Genomic DNA, 20,233 nt, shown 5'->3' with positions numbered 1-20,233 from the left:
CCAATTAACTACCATTGTGATACATCCGTATGGGAATATCACAGGATTCCTTCTTTGCACTGCACTGTCATTTTCCGTAACTTAGATGCCAAGTGAATTATTCACAATTACCTTGTGCGTAGCCTTCCTAATTGACTTTCCTCATACCCTGCAGAGACTCCATTACAGTGGCCTCCTGAGGTGTATTTCAGGAGTGTTAGGATCACCTACAGCTGTTTTCCCCCCTTCACTAATTTTTAATGATTTTCTACTGATAAATAATGACAAAATAAATTTGTTAATTTCTAGACCATGGAGCTGTTTCCACTAGGAATCCACTGAACTATATTTGTTTTTCACCAGCTGTCTAAATAATTATATTTAGCCGACATTTTTTAAATGTCAGTAGAGAATGAATATGTTAATCATTAAATTCTCTTTTTGAACTTCCCTGTGCTCTCTGCTTCCTCTTACAGCTTGTGTAGGGGTTCAGAAAGAAGACAATTAACTCAGGTTACTCAGGGCTTGAAATCAGACAATTCTCGGTGTAACAAAAGATGAAAGCATGCAAATGGTATAAAATACTTACCTGAAACTAACATGGTTTTTGTTTTGTTTCTTGTTTTGCTTTTTTGGTTAGGAAAAGCAAGAGAAGAGTCACAGGATTTCTAGAAAACTGAAAGCTTTCTACCTTGTTCTTGTATTTTATACACTGTAAATCAATTCAGACAACAGAATATGACCACTTAGGAAAAAAAAAGTCTAAGAATCAACTGTCCACAAAGTTGACCTGTATACCTATCATTTCAAGGTGTAAGTAACTCTCCCAAAGCACTACTCCAAATTTTGTATTTAAAAACAACACAGAGGTGTAGTGACTCCGGGTGACATGAGAGAACCAACACCCCAGCCAGTGTGTCCCTTAAAGTCAGCTGGACACCTACACAGGAGACTGCAGCAACTCTGCAAGGACTCCACAGAGCAAACCACAGCAGGCTGAGCAGAGAAGAACATGGAATCACAATGTGCCTACCACCAAACTGGCCATGAGTGTTCCCGCTTAGCCCTCCAGAACTCCAGCCTGGACTCCAGGTAGCCCAACATCCAGAAGGGAGCACCAAGATGTGAAAGAGGGAGCAAATCCTCTGCATCCCATTTGGAGGAACAGGAAAGGGGATTCCTAAGCCTAGAGAGGTGGCAGAAATCCTCCATTTCTCTCCCCTTGCCCCATTCTCCTGCTTCCTAGGCCAACACAAGCAGTGACAGCAGGTCCACAGTCACCTCAACCTCAGAAGGAAAAGAAACTTCCTCTCTGATTAGAGGAGCTAGGATCTCCCACAGAAAGACAATCAACTGGCTTTTAGCAAAGGTGCAAAAGCAATTCAAGGGAGAACTGGACATCCACACCCAAGTAAAGGAAATTTGATCTCAGAGCTTACACAAAAAATTATTTCTTTCCAAAATTACCTGGATGGCCACAAAGACACTGTTTAAGGGCTAGCATGCCACACTCTCCAGAACCCAACAGTTCTAGCAGGCAAGTCATCAGGGAAAGGATAGGTGAGCTTGGAGACACTTTGCCTCCAAGAACAAGTAGGACCATCTCTATCCCCAGGCACTCCTCACTTCAACAAGAGGCATGAAGTGCACAGTTGGCTTCAAAACTCACCCAGCATGTGCACAGAAGCAAAGCAGTTTTAGGGAAAGCGCTCGCGCTTAGGGCTGTGGCGGCGGCTCAGTGCACCCAACACCGACCCTGCCTCTCAGAAACCCCAGGGAGGCGCTCTCCTCAATGGAGTGAGCAGAAGGACCAATGGCTGCCACCCCCTCGGGGGCACTACTAATGTGAAATGGCCCAACCCAGGTTCAAATGCTGAGAGCCTCATTCTCTGAGGCACCTCTTGGTCACAACATGCCAGTCTTCCAGCTCCTCTGAGCATGGCTGCTGGCCATGCTGTCCTCAGCCCACTGTCCCTTTTTCAAGGATTCCGGCACTCTGAGCACGGGCCATTCAGTTGCCCCAATCACAAATGTGATGCTCTGAAAGGGAATGTCACAGACAAGAACTTCTAAAAGTTACCTGACTTTTTTTTACCTTCTATTTTTCCAAAGTTCCCAGCACTAAAACATCAAGATAGGTGAAAAATTCCTCTCCCACTACTACTGACACAATGTGGCAGCAATGACTGTGACTATTGTGTTCTAACACTCCTGGGAAATCCTACTTTTTATTGACATTATCTAGTTCATTACCAACACTGCCAACTAAAATAAATTAAAATGAGAGGGAGATAAGACACTCCAGATAACATTGTTTTCACCAATTTAATACCAAAATATTTCTGTTACAAACATCAGGAGGGCTTGGTTATTTTTAAATGGGACAGTCTGCTTCGGGTGTTCTGGCTTGCTGCGAACAGTCTCAGGAATGGATGAGCTCTTCATAAGCCTGCTTGGAAGCCAACAGTGCAAACCTGGAGTATAAGCTGCATCACTCTAGAGCGGGCCTTCCTGGGGTCCTATTAGACACATACTTAACAGTAATGGCTTTGCAGCAGCACGCTCACGTGCCTGGGCCTGTTGCTTGTTGCTAGATATCCAAAGGGCAGGAGGTGCCAGAAGGCTACTCACAGCACAGCAGTGCCTCCCTCTCCATGGCCCAAGACGCTATTACTTCTGTTAGTCTTCGTGGCCAGCAAAGACACGTTGCATTTAAAATAATATCAACGCACAGCATTCCACACATTCACACACACCCACAAATGCATAATTTTAAGAACACTCATTCATTTTACATGACTTAGAGACCAAAATTTAAGTTTTTTTTCAGGACAGAATATATTAGCAATGCCTACTGGCAAAAATGCAAGTTGAAAAAGCAGGACTAAGAATGTAACTATAAATAGTCAAATGAAGAAAAGGAAAATTGGATGCTAGCATGTGAAGCCTGTTGATGCCGAGCCAGGGGAAGGAGTCTCACAGTCAGGGTCCTGACAGTGGGACTGACCAGGGTGTGCAAGGCACAGAGGACCCCACGCAAACAGTCACAGGGCTGAACTGAGATTACTCTATCAACCCTCTCCAACAAATTAATGGGGGAAAGAAAAAAAAAAAAAAAAAAAACCTAGGTGAAAGGGCAGCAACGCCAGGTGGACACCATTCACAGGGTCGCACAGCGTACTCCTCTCTTGGCCATCAACAGAAAGACCCCTGCTTTGCAGAATATTTCTAAGAGCACAATACCTCCATAAAAGGAGTATTATATTTTCTTCAGCAAAATTTACTTTTCAGTTAAATTCATGGCTGACAACAGCTTGTATTAGGAGAACTCTCAGCTCTGCCAAATGTTTACAGCTCATTTATGCTTGCATTATCAACATTACCTTCCACCTATGCATATCTGTAGGAATCTCTTACAGCCAGGTGTCAATATTGTAGCTGTAGCTGTTATTAAAACCAGTTAACATCATCTTTGATGCTGAGCACATCACGAGGTGAAAGCCAGCCAGGGGGTGAGGGACTTCTGCACTGCCCCCCATGGTCCCAAGGTAGCTGAGTTCCAGTGAGGATGCTCATCATCCAACAGAGGACCCAAGAAATCTCAGTTTCATCCCATTGTTAAAAACAAAAGGTCTCTGACTTAGAGTGGTTCTACTTAGGATTTTCCCACTTTACAATGGTGCAAAAGCAATGTGCGTCCAGCAGAAACCGTACTTTCTGAATGTCAGGCTATACACAGGCTACAAGCTATGTGGTAGGAAACTCTCCTGATGCTGAGCAGGGCAGTGAGCATAGCTCCTGAACAGCCTCACACTCACCAGCGGCATGAAAGGCACTCTGCAATGCACTGTGTGCTAAGCTAGGATGTGTGGAAGGTAAGGTGTACTAAGTACATCCACTTAGGATAGCTTCAACTTATGACAGGCTTATCATGATGGAACCCCACTCTCCAGCTGAGGAGTACCTGTTAGCAAACTTTAGCTGTTCCTCAGAACAGCTTACCAGCAGTTCTGGCATTTTCTCCCTGCATGCCAAAGGATGTACCGCTTTGGCAAACACAGCTGTGGCTCCTTCTGGAGGCACTTCCCCACCGCACCCCCTCAATCAGATCACCCAACTCCTCAGCATAGCTGTGCCATTATACATGAGAGCAAGGCAGAACTCTCTTCTTTTCCTGTTTGAAGATCAGATTCCTAACTCATCCAGTTCTACCTTCTACCTCTCATCCACAAGTCTGTTCTATGAATGAATACTCTTCAGACTGACTGTTGGGCTCATGGTTGTTACACAGCCCACACCCAAAAGAGCATCCACACAACTTATAATTTCCCCCTTTTAAACTCAAAAGACTCAAGAAGTAATTTGAGGTTCTGGTGTTGTGACATAGTGGGTTAAGCTGCTGCCCAGGATGTCAGCATCACATGTGAGCACCTGTTTAAGAGTCCTAGCTACTCTACTTATGATCCAGCTCCCTGTTGATGTACCAGGAGAAACAGAAGATGACCCAAGTCCTTGGGCATCTGCCACTCAGAGTTCCAGGTTCCTGGTGAGGCCTGGCCCAGGCCTGGCAGTTGTGGCCTTTTAGGGACTGAACCAGCAGATGGAAGATCTGTCTCTGTGTCTCCCTCTATCACTCTGCTTTTCAAATAAATAACTCTAAAATTAAAAAGAAGAAGTAACCTGCAAATTCTTACAGAAGCTACATTTGACAGTCACCATGATCACACCTAATAATGGCACTGTTTTGAACGCTTGCCTTTGAAGGCTCCTTCCCAAATTTAGTATGGTTTTGTAGAACAATAATTCTCATAATCAACTTACCTAAAATATTAAATTGTAATTACATGATTACAATAACAAGTACTGCTGACAAAAGCAGGCTTTGGTACAGATTAAACTGACTCTTGACCAACATTCAACTTGGCCAGCTGACCCAGAAGGACACAGGAGCCTACAGGGTACCTGTCCAACCCTTAGCCATGAGGGTGTCAGCGTATCAGTGTGCTTCCCAGGAGGAGGTACCTCAGGAGAGCTCCCATCTCTCATACCCTGGGATGATTATTATCATTTTAAATGCACTGATTAACCTTCACACATATACATATGTGTGACATCAACTCAGACAGACACAGGTTGCCCCAACATGGAAAGGAGGAGCAGTGCACACAGCAGTGTTTAACAAAGACAGGCTGAACAAAGCCAGAGCAACCACCAAGACCTCCCCCTTCTTCTAAGGAGACCTCCGAAGGCTGGACCTGGACTCAGTGTCCAGTCCTCCTCTCTTTTCCATCTAAATCCAATCAGTAGCTGATCTCATGCAGTCTCAAAGCTTAAAACACCATCCATACAGCCACTGCAAAAAATACTGTCGACAACATCTCTCCAAAGCAAGCTTCCCCAGCCTGGACCTACTGCATTCGCCAAACCCACAGCCACCTCTCCCTCTGCACAGCTACTCGGGACAAATGGCTGGGCTGTCCTGTCTCCACAGCCAGCAGAGCTGCCACTGCTGCACGTCTTCTGAGAACATTCTGCCTCCTATACTCACATCCACTCCTCGATGGGGGCAGCAGGAGGGAGCGGGCCTGCCTTGTTTGCGGCGGTGCCTCAGGCCCTCAACAGCCTCCCTGGTGCACAGCCCTTAATTCATACTGCTGGGTACTAAGAGTCCCCAAAATATTTCTGGCTCCTCTGAGAAGTTTTTTATATATAATTAGGAAATTGGGAGGAAATTTTCAAATCTTTTTAAACTACATGATATTCACAGCTCAGAAATAACAAACAGACCACTTAATACTGGCCTGATACTCTCACTTTATGAAAATGAACCCAATGCTAACATAATTTACCCAAAGTCACAAGGACCCGGGGATCCCAATGCAGACAGTCAATGACAGACAAGAAGTGCTGCCAGATGATCACCCACCAAGACCACGCTCCTTTGTTAGATGCAACACAGCTCTTGCAAATATCTAGAGCAATCAGGGACATGCAGCACTTCATCTGGGGTATGTACAACACTCACCAAGAGGCTTCTGGCAGCGCCATGGGTTACGGAAAAGCCTAGGACCAGACTGGAGTCTGCTGAAGTGCCAGGTAGCAATTCAAAGCAGACAGAAATGAAAAGCTGAGCAGCCCAGATCCAAAATCTCAGAGGCACTGGAGAAAGCAGGTGCTGCTAACTGGACTTCCTTCCTTCACAAATTCATCCTTATCAGAATCTACTATGAATCTCCAGCAGAGTGAGGGTAGCTGCAGGTCTGTAATCTGGTTAACTGTCATCCGGTTCGTATTTACTGTTCAAAGGTTCTTCATAAAATGCAGTAATCTAAGGAGCCACCCAGAAAACTCCCCAAGGCCAGTTTCCCACAAGTATGAAGAAATGCCACCTTACAGATTTCATCATTTCCCTGTCCCAGGCTGAATGCCCTAATGCACAAAACTCTGGAATCATTTCAACAAGATATGGAACACACTGCAAGGGCTGCTCCAAAGCGCCAGCCCCTGCTGAGGTACAAGTGCAAGCCCAGTCGAGATAGGCAGGGTGAGCCAGGTCTCCCCTAAGCTCCAACTCCGCTCACGTGACTGTACCATCCCCTGGTCAGGACTGAGCATGCCTTAGGAACATAGCCAATTCCAATAGGAAGTTTTCCCTAACATTTTTGTTAGAAATGATGACTAATAGGCGATTAAAAATTAACAAAATAGAGACAAGCGTTTAGCCTAGTAGTGATAAACATGCCGGTTAAGTTACCTGAGTCTCACCTTAGAGTGCCTGAGTTCTGAGTCCTGGCTCTGCTCCCAGCTCCAGCTTCCTGCTAATACAGACCCTGGGAGGCAGCAGTGGAGGCCCAAGTAACTGAGTTCCTGCCACAAATGTGGGAGACGGAGAACGAGTGCCGCATTCCTGGTTCACCCTGGCTCAGCCCAGGCTGTTGTTGCATGTGGGGAATGAATTAGCAGACGGGCAATCTCTCTTGGTGTGTCTCTGTTTCTCAAATAAATAAATTTTTTAAAACAGGAAGAAATCCTCTAAACCTAAAGGAAAAAAATACTTTAAAAAATTAACAAAGCAGCTTTTCCACAAACATCTCTTCACCTGGTCTCCATAAGCCCCAGCCCAAGAAGCATACAGCAAAATATCTTTTCCTTATCTTCCACAACAATGAGGATGCAAAGGAAACCTGTGTCACACTTCAGTAAAGCACAAACCTGCACCAACATCCTTCAAAACAAAAGCTCTTGCCCTTTGTGCACACTAACTGCGTGGCATCTTGGGAGAGAGCTGCATCAGCTTGCACACTGCACACTTCTTCTAGCAGAGAGCATTGCTCGGTTCACTCACCCATGACTGCTCTACATATGGGGATGGGTTAAGAAAAATAAAGCTTTTGACCTCTAGCTCTCAGCTAATGGGGAAGGGAGAAGGAATGATATGATGAACACATAGCAGGATAAAAAATAATAATGCATGAAAGATGACAGTATTGCCCATTCACATCTGTACTGGACTTCATAGTTTGCAAAGCATGGATTTTCATGTAGACTCAGTGGCCCTCAGAATAGTAACTAAGCACTAAAGTTATGCTGTGGAAGAAGGTTCAATTTATGTGGTTGGGAAGGATCTTGGAGCTGAGACTTCAGTGGGCTCTAAAAGATGCAGCAAAGCCTCAGAGAGGTAGAGAAGGAGAGGGCAGCTCAAAGCCTTCCAGAATCATACACACCCCTGCAGCTTTCCACTGGCAGAAGATGGAGAGCCAGGAAACTCTGGGCTGCAGCACTTGGTTTCTAGTGTGAATTAACAAGGGCTACAGAGCAAAACAAGGGAGACAGTTAATCAAAACCAGGGACACACAACTGAAATGAATGACTAGCCTGCAAGAAAACAATGAACATGATGAGCTTTCTTTTAGGTAGATAATATGCGTCTCACAGACATAAAACTGGGACTTGGGGCCGGCACTGTGGTGTAGCTGGTAAAGCCACCACCTGCCGGCATCCCACATGGGCACCGGTTTGAGACCCAGCTGCTCCACTTGCAATCCAGCTCTCTGCAGTAGAAGATGGCCCAAGTACTTGGGCCCCTGCACCTGCATGGCAAAACCCGGAGGGAGCTCCTGGCTCCTGGTTTCGGATTGGCACAGCTCTGGCTGTTGCAGTCAATTAGGGACTGAACCAGCAGATGGAAGATATCTCTCTCTCTCTCTCTCTCTCTCCTCCTTCCCACTCTGTGTAACTCTGAATTTCAAATAATATAAACAAATCTTTTAAAAAAATTTTAAAAACTGAGACTTTCTGTGATTTAAAAAAATATTTATTTATTTGAATGGTAGAGCAACAGAAAGAGATATCTCATCCGCTGATTCACTCCCCAAATACCTGCAACAGGGAGGGCAGGGCCAGAACACCAGGAGCCCAAAACTCCTGGGGCTCTCATGTAGTTAACAGGGACCCACAACTTGAGCCATGACTGCTGTCCCCCAAGGTGTGCAGTAGCAGGAAGTGGGATTGGAAGCAGAGCAGCCAGGACTCTAACCAGGCCCTCCAATAATGCAATCAGCGTGGGCATTATAAGTGGTGGCTTAGCCCCTGTGCCACAACACCCCTGTCCCTATGATGGGTTTTGATACTATGGTTCTCCAGCACTGAAATTTGTCTTTTATGTTACTTCATTCTCTATTTTTATTACAAAATACTTGGTTTTCTCCTTATACACACTATAGTAAAACACTCTCATTTTGTTTTCATTTTGTACATATCTCCACGTGGGGAGCGACTGAAATGTGGTCCAGCTTTCAGAGTAAGGACCATAACCTTAATTACTTTTATATGTCTCAGAGAAATTAGGAACAATACTAATTATGCAAGTTACCATACATTATCACTGATGGATCAGGCCTGTGTTTTAAAAATTGGAACTGATTACAGGAGAAGTGCTTGCGCATGCTCCCTCCAAGCTCCTGACCCTCCCAGCTCGATTCGCACACGCTCACTGTGTGCCAGGCACTATGCTAAGCACATTAGGTAGCAGAGTGCATCAAAAATACTCATGATAAAACTGAATTAAAACGTTAGGATATTTTGTGCCAAAATATTTTTAAATCTATGCAGTTTTTTCATAATACATGCTTTTCACAAACTTTCTGAAGATCCCTGGCCACTTGTATGGATGAATTTTTGGCACCAAAATAAGTTCAGCTGTAATTCCATCTTCAACAAACATTTTAAAATATTCTCACATATTTCTCACATACTAACTTATTCAATCCTCTAAAAATTCTCTGAGGTATATGTTATTATTGCTAATACTTTATTTTACAAAGGAGGACAGTGAAGAACAGAGAGGCAGAGTAACTTGCCCAAGGTCACAAAGCTGTTAAGTTTTAGAGGCAAGAGTTGAACCAGATAAACCAGTGCCAGAGTTATATACTACACCTCTATACATGAAACTGTCTCTCCAAATAGCACACCAGACTTAAAAATGTAAGCACTGGTTTTGGCTTCTTCAGTTTTTAGGCTTTCTCACATACTTTTTCAAAAATCATGACACAATGCAAATCACAGTTACTTTTATAAAAGTCACCCCAAAATACAAGGTTTTTATCATGCTTCCAAATAATGCACTTACATTTGAACTTTGTGTGCCATTTTTATTAGGAAGTGCACCTGCTCTCGGCATTACACTCGGCAAAATCATTTGTTTAACGCTTATACAATAAGAACGTCAATGTCATCATTTGACCATCGAGTGATCAACGCTGCTTTGAGAAATTTATTTTTATACATATTAAGGCTTAAATGTTAAGCAGGTATTACTTGATTCAAATAACCTGATATCTATACAAACAAGGGAATTCTTGTAAAATAATAGTCAACACTCTCTTGGACAACACAGCATCCAATGGTGCATTTGTCAACACTTACAGACATATAGTGCTGGCTCAGAGTCCCCCAGGCCACAGCAAGTAATTAATGCTGACATAAATCCTGGTGCTGGAATGGCAATGAAGGGCACTGCTGGCTTCAAATGACAATCAGAAATGTTGTTCCAAGCAGGAGGAAGTGCTCCAGAACGCTGGCTGTGAATCATGGGACAAGCCAGTTTGCCTTCCACCTGTGAAAGCTCTACACTGCGTGCCTATCACTGAAATCTAGAGCAAAAGCACTCAGCGTCTGCCTTAATGCAGTCAAACTGGAGAGAACTGTTGTGAAAGAAAATTTTTAGCAAAAGCCATTAAAGTTGGCTCTTGTGTCCAATACTGAATGGTTCCTCAAAAACCAACTGGCCAGTATGCCTAAGACCATAAATACCCATTCCAGTCAGAAACAGGGAAACACTAAGCAAGACAAACCCCATTTAGGAAAAGACACTTAATTTACTTTATAATGTGTACAAATCTCCTCTTCAGGCACCATTTGGGGGTTAAAAAATGTAAAATAACCCTGCAAAAGGATATAATTAGAACACAGTGGGTTTTATTACTGCAGCTTTCAGCATGGCTCTACTAATGCCCATTGTTTATCTCCACAAATAAAGAGCAGGCTGGGAACTGTCCTAGTTTCTTTGAGAGTTATCAGCTGAAGCTAATGTTTCCTTAGAGGGAACTCCACCAGGGGCCTGGCCAGTTTCTTTGCAGGATTTACAGCAGGCAGCCGCTGTGGGAGGGAACCTGAGTGCCCACAGGGCAAGTCTCCTAACAGTCCTCACTGGCTCCACTTACCAGCCAGATAAAGGGCAGTCTTGCCCCCATACACAGCAAGTTAAGAGGACTTCAATCATCCATGCTAATGCGCAGCACTCCAGAAGCAAAATGAGCCTGTCTTTGGTGGGAGCATCAGCTTTTTCCTGACCTGTTCACCTTCAAATGCCCGTCACACAGGGTCTTGGACCTACTTGCCTTCAGTACTCAGTCCCTTTCTTTCCCCTTCTGTATCCCACAGTCCACTGGATTATGGGTGTATGGTAGTGTTACCTATCTTTTCTTTTCTTTTTTTCTTTTTTTTTTTTTTACAGGCAGAGTTAGACAGTGAGAGAGACAAAGAGAAAGGTCTTCTTTCTGTTGGTTCACCCTCTAAATGGCCGCTACGGCCAGCGCGCTGCGCCAATCCAAAGCCAGGAGCCAGGTGCTTCTCCTGGTCTCCCATGTGGGTGCAGGGGCCCAAGCACTTGGGCCATCCTCCACTGTCCTCCCAGGCCACAGCAGAGAGCTGGACTGGAAGAGGAGCAACCTGGACAGAACCAGCGCCCCAACCGGGACTAGAACCCGGGGTGCTGGCACCGCAGGCAGAGGATTAGCCTAGTGAGCCGCGGTGCCGTCCAGTGTTACCTATCTTGACTCAAGTACTCGTTAAGATTTAGAAGAAGCCACCATTCAGAAGATGTATTGGAAAACTGTGGTATACTCCCCATATGTTGTCCCCAGATGTATCCTGGGAAACCTCTGTAACTCCCCCCTCCACCTCTCCAGACACACCTTTAAAATGGGAATAACTTGAGAAAGACAACACTTAATACAAGGCTAGCATGCTTAAACACCCAAAACATACACCATCAACAAAACAATACCTATTGCTGAGAATTCTCTCCAGCCTCAGATCTGGTATGAACAATGCTGGCCATGGTGGTGCCAAGGCAGACACCTCAAATTTGAGCAACAGAGATAGCTCTGGCAGAAGTAAAGACTGATGGACTCCACAACATAGCAACAGAAATAATGATCAGGCCAAACTAAACAGCTGAACAACTGAATTTTTGCAGTTCAGCTCCTTACTGCAATATGTTTAAGTATCTTGACTCAACAGGCAAATCCTACTGGGTCAGCTGCACAGAACATTTGTGCATAAATACATGTCTACATATGGGATGAAATATTTGCACACTAAGACTGCAGACTTATTCTGCACTTGATACCACTAGTTTGACCATGGGATGAACCCAGTTACCAAAACAACATTTATTTGTTAATAGCAATACTTTGTGACAACGATGGAAGAATATCCCAAAAAAGGCTTTTGACCACAATGCTATATACAGATAGGCCCTAACATCTATCTTCATTCTGATCATCCTTCAAAGGGTTCAAAAATTCCACAGCAACTTACTACTGCATATCAATGTCAAGAGTGCCAAATTCTCAGAGTGCCAAAATATTCATTTATAAAACACAAGTAATATCTCTCTTAAAGGACTGAGTGCATGGAAAAAAATTTAATTTAGAATAGAACACTTAAATATCAAAACTAAAATGATGAGGATTTCAAAAGAAAACACAGAATATTTTCAGTACTAGGAGGCTAGCAAAGACTTCCCAAACACAGAAAGTAATAATTATAAAAGAAAAAATTATTATATTTTGTCATATGGAAAACACTTTATTATCAAATGCTACTGTTTTTTAAAAAAGACTAAATAGGCAAGCCACCAACTGAGGGAAAAGAAAAAGGAGAATTGGTATCTAGGATGTGTAAAGAACTCCTCCAACTCAGTAACAAAATTCTCACTGCTGTTTGTTTAGAGAGGCCTGTCTGGAGGGGACAGGTCAGTGGAGGGAGAGGAGAAGCTGGCAGTCTCTCTGCAGAGAAGAACTGGGGGTTGCTGGCTGAGGAGGAGAGTGATGTGTTCAAGACTACTTGAGGAAGGGAGAAAACAAAAGCTAGACAGATGTCAGGACAGCATAAACGATTTAAAAATGTGCTGTGCCCAGTGCCAGTAAGTCTCCACTCAAAAGACATTTGGACTTAAGATGGCAATTTTGATACCCTAATAAGTTGCTTTCAGAAAGCTTCTGCCCAGATTTAATGCTGGAAGCAATGATCCTTATTTAAATTTACACAATTCTTCAGATCACAAAACATAAGGTTGTCTGGATGGAAAAATACATTTTACTTAAACTGGGTTCATATCATATCACATTTTAAATATTCTTAAAATCTAAAAATAAACTTTTTATAAAAATAAACTTTCAAGTCTTCTGCAAGAATAAGCCAAAACTGTAAGGATACATAAAACAAAATAATATAAGATGGATAGAGTTGCAATAATTAAGTTTTTCAGCCATAATCCCTGAGCTGTGACTTTATGTGAAGTATTCTTTTGGTTGTGTCTGGACATATTCTGTTGGATTCATAAAGCATAGCACATTGCCACACAAGTGCTGGCAGACTAGTGTACAATAAACAGATATTCACCGTAGTATTTCAGGACATCAAATAGTATATATCTTTTATCTCTGTTGTTTTTGAGTACTTACATTAAGAATTTTACAAGTATTGAAGGTTTTTCCAATGTAAGGCTAAATACAGGAAGGGTCAGGTCAATCTCATCTGATGGACCATCCTTGGCCTCTGCCCACAGCATCCAAGGACTGCCTCACTGCAGCCACGCAAATGTGCCCTGGCAGCTACATCACACAAGTCAGCACAAGAAGTGCCTGAACTCCAGCATTCGCTCTCAGGGCACTGTTAGAATTTTTCACTAAACAGCCAATGAGAAATGTTATCACATGTGAAACTAAAGAATTTTTTCCTCTAGTTGTTAAAAATAAACCAAAATACAATTTCAAGTACCATTAACACAACAGTAACTGAAAGAGTTTTCACCAGAATAGCTAAAATGTCAAGTAAGTGAATACCACCACCAAGAGAGAATATTAGTGAATATCAAAAGTATTTTATCTTAGGCTAAAAAAAAAAAAAAAAAAAAAGCATTATATCATATTATCGTATTTGAAAGGAGAGGCATCATAAATACCTGGGAAGAAAAACAGGAAAATAGTAATTTCTAAAATATTTATTGTATTTGAGAGGTAGAGTTACAGAGAGAGAGAGAGAGAGAGAGAGAGAGAGAGAGAGAGAGAGAGAGAGAAAGGTCTTCCATCTGCTGGTTCACTTCCCACATGGCCGCAATGGCCAGAGCTGAGCCAATCCGAAGCCAGGAGCTTCTTCTGGGTTTCCCACAAGGGTGCAGGGGCTCAAACACTTCAGCCATCTTCCACTGCTTTCTTTTTTAATTTTTTTTATTTATTTGACAGAGAGTTAGAGAGCTAGAGGTCTTCCTTCCATGGGTTCACTCCCCTAATGGCCGCCATGGTCGGAGCTGTGCCAATCCAAAGCCAGGAGCCAGGTGCTTCTTCCTGGTCTCCCATGCGGGTGCAGGGCCCAAGGACTTGGGCCATCTTCCAATGCCTTCCCGGGCCACAGCAGAGAGCTGGACTGGAAGAGGAGCAACCAGGTCTAGAACCTGGCGTCCATATGGGATGCCAGTGCCGCAGGCAGAGGATTAACCAAGTGACTCAAGGCGCCGGCCTAATCATCCACTGCTTTCCTAGGTCATACCAGAAAGCTGGATCAGAAGAGGAGTAGCCAGGACATAACCAACACCCATATGGGATGCCGGCACTGCAGATGGAGGCTTAGCCTCCCATGCCACAGCACCAGCCCCAAAAAGAATACATTAACACAGCTCAGTCATGAATGGCAGATCCCAGTTCTGCCACTTACAAGCTCCATGACTTTTTAGAAACCACTGGACCTTTTTACTGTAACTTCCATGAGGCTACCTATCACATTTCACAGGGTAATTACAAGGATTAAATGAGATAATGGATGCAAAAGCCTTGTGCAAACTTCTGGGTACAAATTATACAGGTAATTATTATTAACACTAATGTAAAATTTTCTCAGTAAGAATTTGGAATTACCAAAAGACCACATGCTAAGAAAACAAAATTTAATCATAAAACCACACCAAATTAAAGGTTTCTGGGTTAGGAATTTCATCTTGTGGTCACACTAGCATTGTGGAAACTAGTAAAATTTTCATTTTCAACCAACAATAAGGCAGTGGGGATAAGCCAGTCTTTTCTTTTCCCAATCTAAATAATTTGAGAAAGTAATGAACAAAAGGTCAAAAACAAGCACTTGGAAGGAATCAACCATCATCAGCAGTATTCACTTAATCAAACAATGGCACGCATACACTCACAGCCATTTTCCAAGTAAACTTACAAAACCACACACTCAGTTCCTCTTACCTGAGGTTACACTATAATGACTTTCCAGGACAGGCTGCCACTACCTCAACAAGCACTTGTGTGTAGTTAAAACACGGACTTGTTCTACTCATTCCACCTTTCGCCAGCAGGCTTCCTTGTGAAGGATCCAGCAAGTTCTTATTCTGCACTGGCCCTGGCAAGTCTCCGTGTGGCAACAGGGCAATCTCTGCAGGAGAAGAGAATCCATGAAGATGGGTTAGGGATGCAGCAGGGTGTGTCCTGTCTCACCCAGCACATCATCTGGAACCTCCACATCAAGGTAAAGGGACTAACTGAGGTGACAGCAGGTAGACAGTTCCAGAGCTAAACGGGCCCTCGTGATGTAGTCTCTGTCTGATCTTCATCTGCAAAGTTGTGGTTTAACAACACACCCCACTTTGCTTGTGACAGGTAAGGTTCTCCTTGCATTTTATTTGTTGTCCTAGTCGGATGTGGGTATTGATTCACTCTCTAAGAGTGCCTTGCCACCATCCAGATATCGATTTCTGAGTGTCCATATTCCAGCCCTCTTTCAAGGACTGTCCCAGGAATTCCTCCCCCAGCAAGCATTTCCTCATAGGTTTCTCTTGAAAAATCGGCTCCACTTCTATGAATTCCTGTGGCATTCTGCTTGTACCTGCCTCATGTCCGTTCCCCTCTCCCCTTTTTTTTTTAATTTATTTGACAGAGTTAGTGAGAGAGAGACAGAGAGAAAGGTCTTCCTTCCGTTGGCTCACCCCCTAAATGGCCACCACAGCCGGAGCTACGCCAACCCGAGGCCAGGAGCCTCCGCCTGGTTCCCCATGCGGATGCAGGACCCAAGCACTTGGGCCATCCTCCACTGCCTTCCCGGGCCACAGCAGAGAGCCGGACTGGAAGAGGAGCAACTGGTGCAGAATCCGGCGCCCCGACGGGGACTAGAACCTGGGGTGCCGGCGCCGCAAGCAGAGAATTAACCAAGTGAGCCACGGCGCCAGCCCCCAGTTTCCCCTTCTATCTTGCGTTAAGGTTATCTTCTTACACATGCTAGATCTCTGCCACATTTAGGGGCCAGCGGGCTCAAGACAGACACTATTCTATGTATGCTTTTGCTGTTTTTCAAGATTGCAGTTAGGGCCAAGTTTCTCTAACGTCATCAGCTGCCGCTGGTAATATATTCACTGATAATGTATTTAATCAGAATGCTTGCTTGAGAATGTTCGCTGAACCCAAGAAAGTGTGACTCTAAGACAACTCTCTCCACACAACTCTCCCTGTATTCAATCTGAGGGTCAACAGCTACCACTCCATTTTTATGTATGAATGGCACCCAAGATGTCAAAAGCGTTCACAGAGAGTTATTTTAAACCAGAAAGTTCTTAAACTTTCTAATTATGGGACCTCCTTTAAACTTTTTGGCCTCAATTTCCCCATTCAAAAAAAGATAACAACACTGCCTACCTTACTGTGCTGTAAGCACATGTACAACAAGGCCCGACACTAGGTCTGGGAACACAGAACTTGCTCAGTCTCCATACTACTCCAAGACTTCAGACTCAAGATCTGCTACCAAGTCCTCTTTTAAGATCTGTAACTTGGGACCAGCACTGCGATGTTGTGGGTAAAGCTGCAGCCTACGGCGTGCCGGCATCCCATATGGTTAAATCGCTGCCTGCAACTCTAGTATCCCATATGGGCACTTGTTCAAGTCCCGGCTGCTCCACTTCCAATCCAGCTTCCTGCTAAGGCAGCAGAAGATGGCTCAAGTCTTTGGGGCCCCTGCACCCACGAAAGAGACCCAGAAGATGTTCCTGTCTCCTGGCTTCAGACCAGCCCTGTCCCAGCTGCTGCAGTCATTTGGGAAGTGAACCAGCAGATGGAAGACCCCTCTCTTTCTGTCTGTCCCTCTCTGTCTCTGTAATTCTGCCTTTCAAATAAATGACTAAATCTTTAAAAAAAAATCTATCACTCAAAAATTTAAGGATCTCTTGGTTTTATTTCATGATCAAAGAAAATTTAATATTAAAATCTAAAACTAGACTTCAAGATTAAAATCCTTCAACAAATATTCCATTTAGCTATTAGATTCAGACTTAGTTCTTTTTAAAGGATCTATTTATTTGTTTGAAAGGCACGAGTTATAGAGAGAGAGGGAAAGAAAGAGATCTTTCATCTGCTGGTTCACTCCCCAAATGGCCACATGACCAAGGGCTGCGTCAAGCTGATTCCAGGAGTTTCATCTGGGTCTTCCATGTGGGTACAAAGGCGCAAGGACTTGGGCCATCTTCTGCTGCTTTTCTCAGGTGGATTAGCAGGGAGCTGTAATCAAAGTGGAGCAGCAGGGACTTGAACCACTGCCCAAATGGGATACCAGGGTTGTAGGCAGTGAATTAACCAGCTCCGTCACAGTGCCGGCTGCCAGACTTAATTTGCAAATGCACATTCTACATGCATTAAATTCACCTATAATTTTCTATTCTGCAGTGAGAGTCCTTTGAATCACAGTTACAGGGATGAATAATTCTTGGCAAACAGGTCTAAAGACAATTAATGCACTAAACCACTTTCCTTCTGGATTTCTTCAATTGAATTTTGACCAACATCTTAATTAGTCACAATGGAAAATGGATAGATAATTTGCTATATTTCACAATTTCAATCATTCACTAGAATGGACCAGAACATCATAGTAAATTAGGCAGTCATTGAGTGAAATTCAGTTGCATGACAACTTCCATTAGTGACTACCCCACTCTAGTGATAGAGAAGAATCAATGGAGGGGCTGGCAAATTGAAATTGGTGTACACTATATCCTCAATGCCAGGGGAAAGTAAGAATTTCTGAAAATACTGAAATGAAGTCAAACTAGCACACATCAGTCAAAAAAAAGAAAAAAAAAAAAAAGCACTATGTTTTAACAATGCAAGATTTTCCCAGGAGGGAAGCGCTTCAGAACAAAGTGTGAACTCCCACTAGCAATCAGGGAGACGTAAACCACACAAAACATTCACTATGTGGCTATTCACAAAAATATGAGTACCTCAAATATTACACAGAGCAAAAGAAGCCAGATGAAAGATGATACACTATTTCTTTTTTATAAAGTACAAAATCAAACAAAACAAATCTGTGGTGACCTATGTCACAACAGTGCGTACCTCTGGCAGTAGGGGGCTCAGGGGAAGGGGGTAAAATGGGAGAGGACAAGAAGAGTTTCTAGAATGTTGTAATGTTCTAATTTTGATGATTACATACATGTGTTAAGCATGGGAAAATTTTATCAAAAGTAAAAAGATCTACTGCTCTTCTATACATGCTACCTTTTTAATTTGCAAGAAAAAAAGTTAAAGTATTTCTTATATATAATTTAAAAAATACATAGGGGTGGGTGTTTGGCACAGCAGTTAAGATACCACTTCAGCCACTTGGCATCACATATCAAAGTGACTGGTGTGGGTCCTAGCTCCACTCCAGACTGCCAACCTTGGCTCAAATTGTTGAGTCCCTGCACACAAATCAGAGTTTTGGAGTAAGTTCTTAGCTCCTGGCTTCGGCGTGGTCTAGGCTGCTGCAGTCATCTGGAGAGTGAACCAGTGCAACGAAGTTCTCTTTGCCTTTCAAGTAAATAAAATGTCTTCTTATTGAATCAGAGAACAAAGTAAATCTGTGGGACAGAATTTTCTCAATTTTTTGAAGATTTATTTATTTATTTGAAAGGTAGTTACGGGGGGAGGGGGCAGAGGCAGAGAGAGAGAGTGAAAAAAAAGAGAGAGAATCTTCCATTTGCTGGTTCAATCCCCAAATGGTTACAATGGCTGAGGCAGGGCCAGTTCAAAGCCAGGAGCCAGGAGCTTCATCCAGGTCTCCCATATGAGACATCTTCCACTGCTTTCCCAGGCACATTACCGAGAAGCTGGATCAGAAGTAGAGCAGCCAGGACTGGAACCAATGCCCATATGAGATGCTAGCACTGCAGGCAATGGCTTTACCAGTTATACCACAGCACAAGCCCTGAATTTTCTCAATTTTAAGATACATTTAAGGGGCAGGTACTGTAGCATCAAGGATAAAGCTGCTGCCTGCAGCACCAGCATCCCATATGGGCGCCAGTTCAAGTCCCAGCAGCTCCACTTCCAATCCAACTCTCTGAGAAAGCAGAAGATGGCCCAAGTCCTTGGGCCCTTGCACCCACGTGACAGACCTGGAAGAAGCTCCTGGCTCCTGGCTTCAGATTGATGCAGCTCCAACCATTGCAGCCATCTGGGGAGTGAACCAGCTAATGGAAGCTCGCTTGCTCGCTCTCTCTCTCTCTCTCTGCCCCTCCCTGCCTTTCTCTAACTCTGCTTTTCAAATAAAATAAACTTTTTTAAAAAGATACATTTAAAATTATTTATTTTCATATCAAATAATAGCAGACAAGGACTCTATACACCAGTTCATTCCAAAATGCCTACAACAGCCAAGGCTGGGTCAAGCTGGAACCAGGAGTTAAGAACTCAATCGTGGTCTCTCTTGTGGGTGGCAGAGACCCAAGTACTTGAGGCAACACTGCTGTCTCCAGTGCACATTAGGAGGAAGCTGTATTGAAAGTGGAGGAGCCAGGACACAAACGCAGCCCCTAGAATACAGGACGTGGGCATCCGAAGCAATGACTTAACTGCTGCACCAAATGCCCTTCCCCAAGATTTTTCTACCATGTATTTTCCTTCAACCTTCTGGCACCTGTCACCTGTATCAGCAAAGCACACACAGCAGAACAAACAGCAGCAGCAAGAAACGACCCACACATACACACACCAAAAAAATATGCTTAGCCAATGCATTTCCTCCAGTCCACCTCCACACCTGAAACAGCAGTTCTGATCTTGTATCACAGATATATAGATATAATCTATGATCATGTCTGCTAGTAAAATAATTTTTAGTACCTAAGAGAATTAAATACAAAGATACTTAAAAGTTTGTGGAAAATGAAACTAAAAGATAAGATTATTTTGGTACAAGATTTTTTGAAATGCATGCACAGTTTTTCCTAACACATATTTTCCATGAACTTTTGATGGCCCCTCCATAGATAAGTTCATAGGTTTCTGTTAAAATCATCATGATTTCAATGTGCTCTGTTATCTGAACAAAAGTAAGTACCTAGAGACTTGCCTATCCCCAGCAGGGTAGCCTGTGACTAACACTCAGTCCTGGGGACCTCAAAAGAGCAAAGGTGCATTCAGCTCTCAACAGAGCT

At 43.5% G+C, this 20,233-nt stretch overlaps 1 protein-coding gene across 34 annotated transcripts in view; it reads right to left on the bottom strand.

Annotated features, from left to right (window-relative positions):
• Window positions 1-20,233, bottom strand: part of SIPA1L1 (signal induced proliferation associated 1 like 1) — a 437,830-nt gene that overhangs the window by 263,711 nt on the left and 153,886 nt on the right. For 27 of the 34 annotated variants that reach the window (XM_089322259.1, XM_051826282.3, XM_089322255.1 and 24 more), the window contains one exon: window positions 15,012-15,198. The exons of 5 other annotated variants lie outside the window; for them this stretch is intronic. The gene's annotated coding sequence lies outside the window, so the exon portion shown is untranslated. Of the gene's footprint in view, window positions 1-6,744; window positions 6,847-15,011; window positions 15,199-20,233 lie in introns of all 34 variants that reach the window. 2 more of the 34 variants (XM_089322258.1, XM_089322256.1) reach the window with 1 other exon arrangement.

Source organism: Oryctolagus cuniculus, chromosome 20, assembly GCF_051225735.1.
Source record: "Oryctolagus cuniculus isolate XC-2025 breed Fujian yellow rabbit chromosome 20, ASM5122573v1, whole genome shotgun sequence".
Lineage (NCBI taxonomy): Eukaryota > Metazoa > Chordata > Mammalia > Lagomorpha > Leporidae > Oryctolagus > Oryctolagus cuniculus.
Note: the sequence above shows the minus strand (reverse complement) of the source record. Positions and strands in the feature narration are given on the sequence as shown.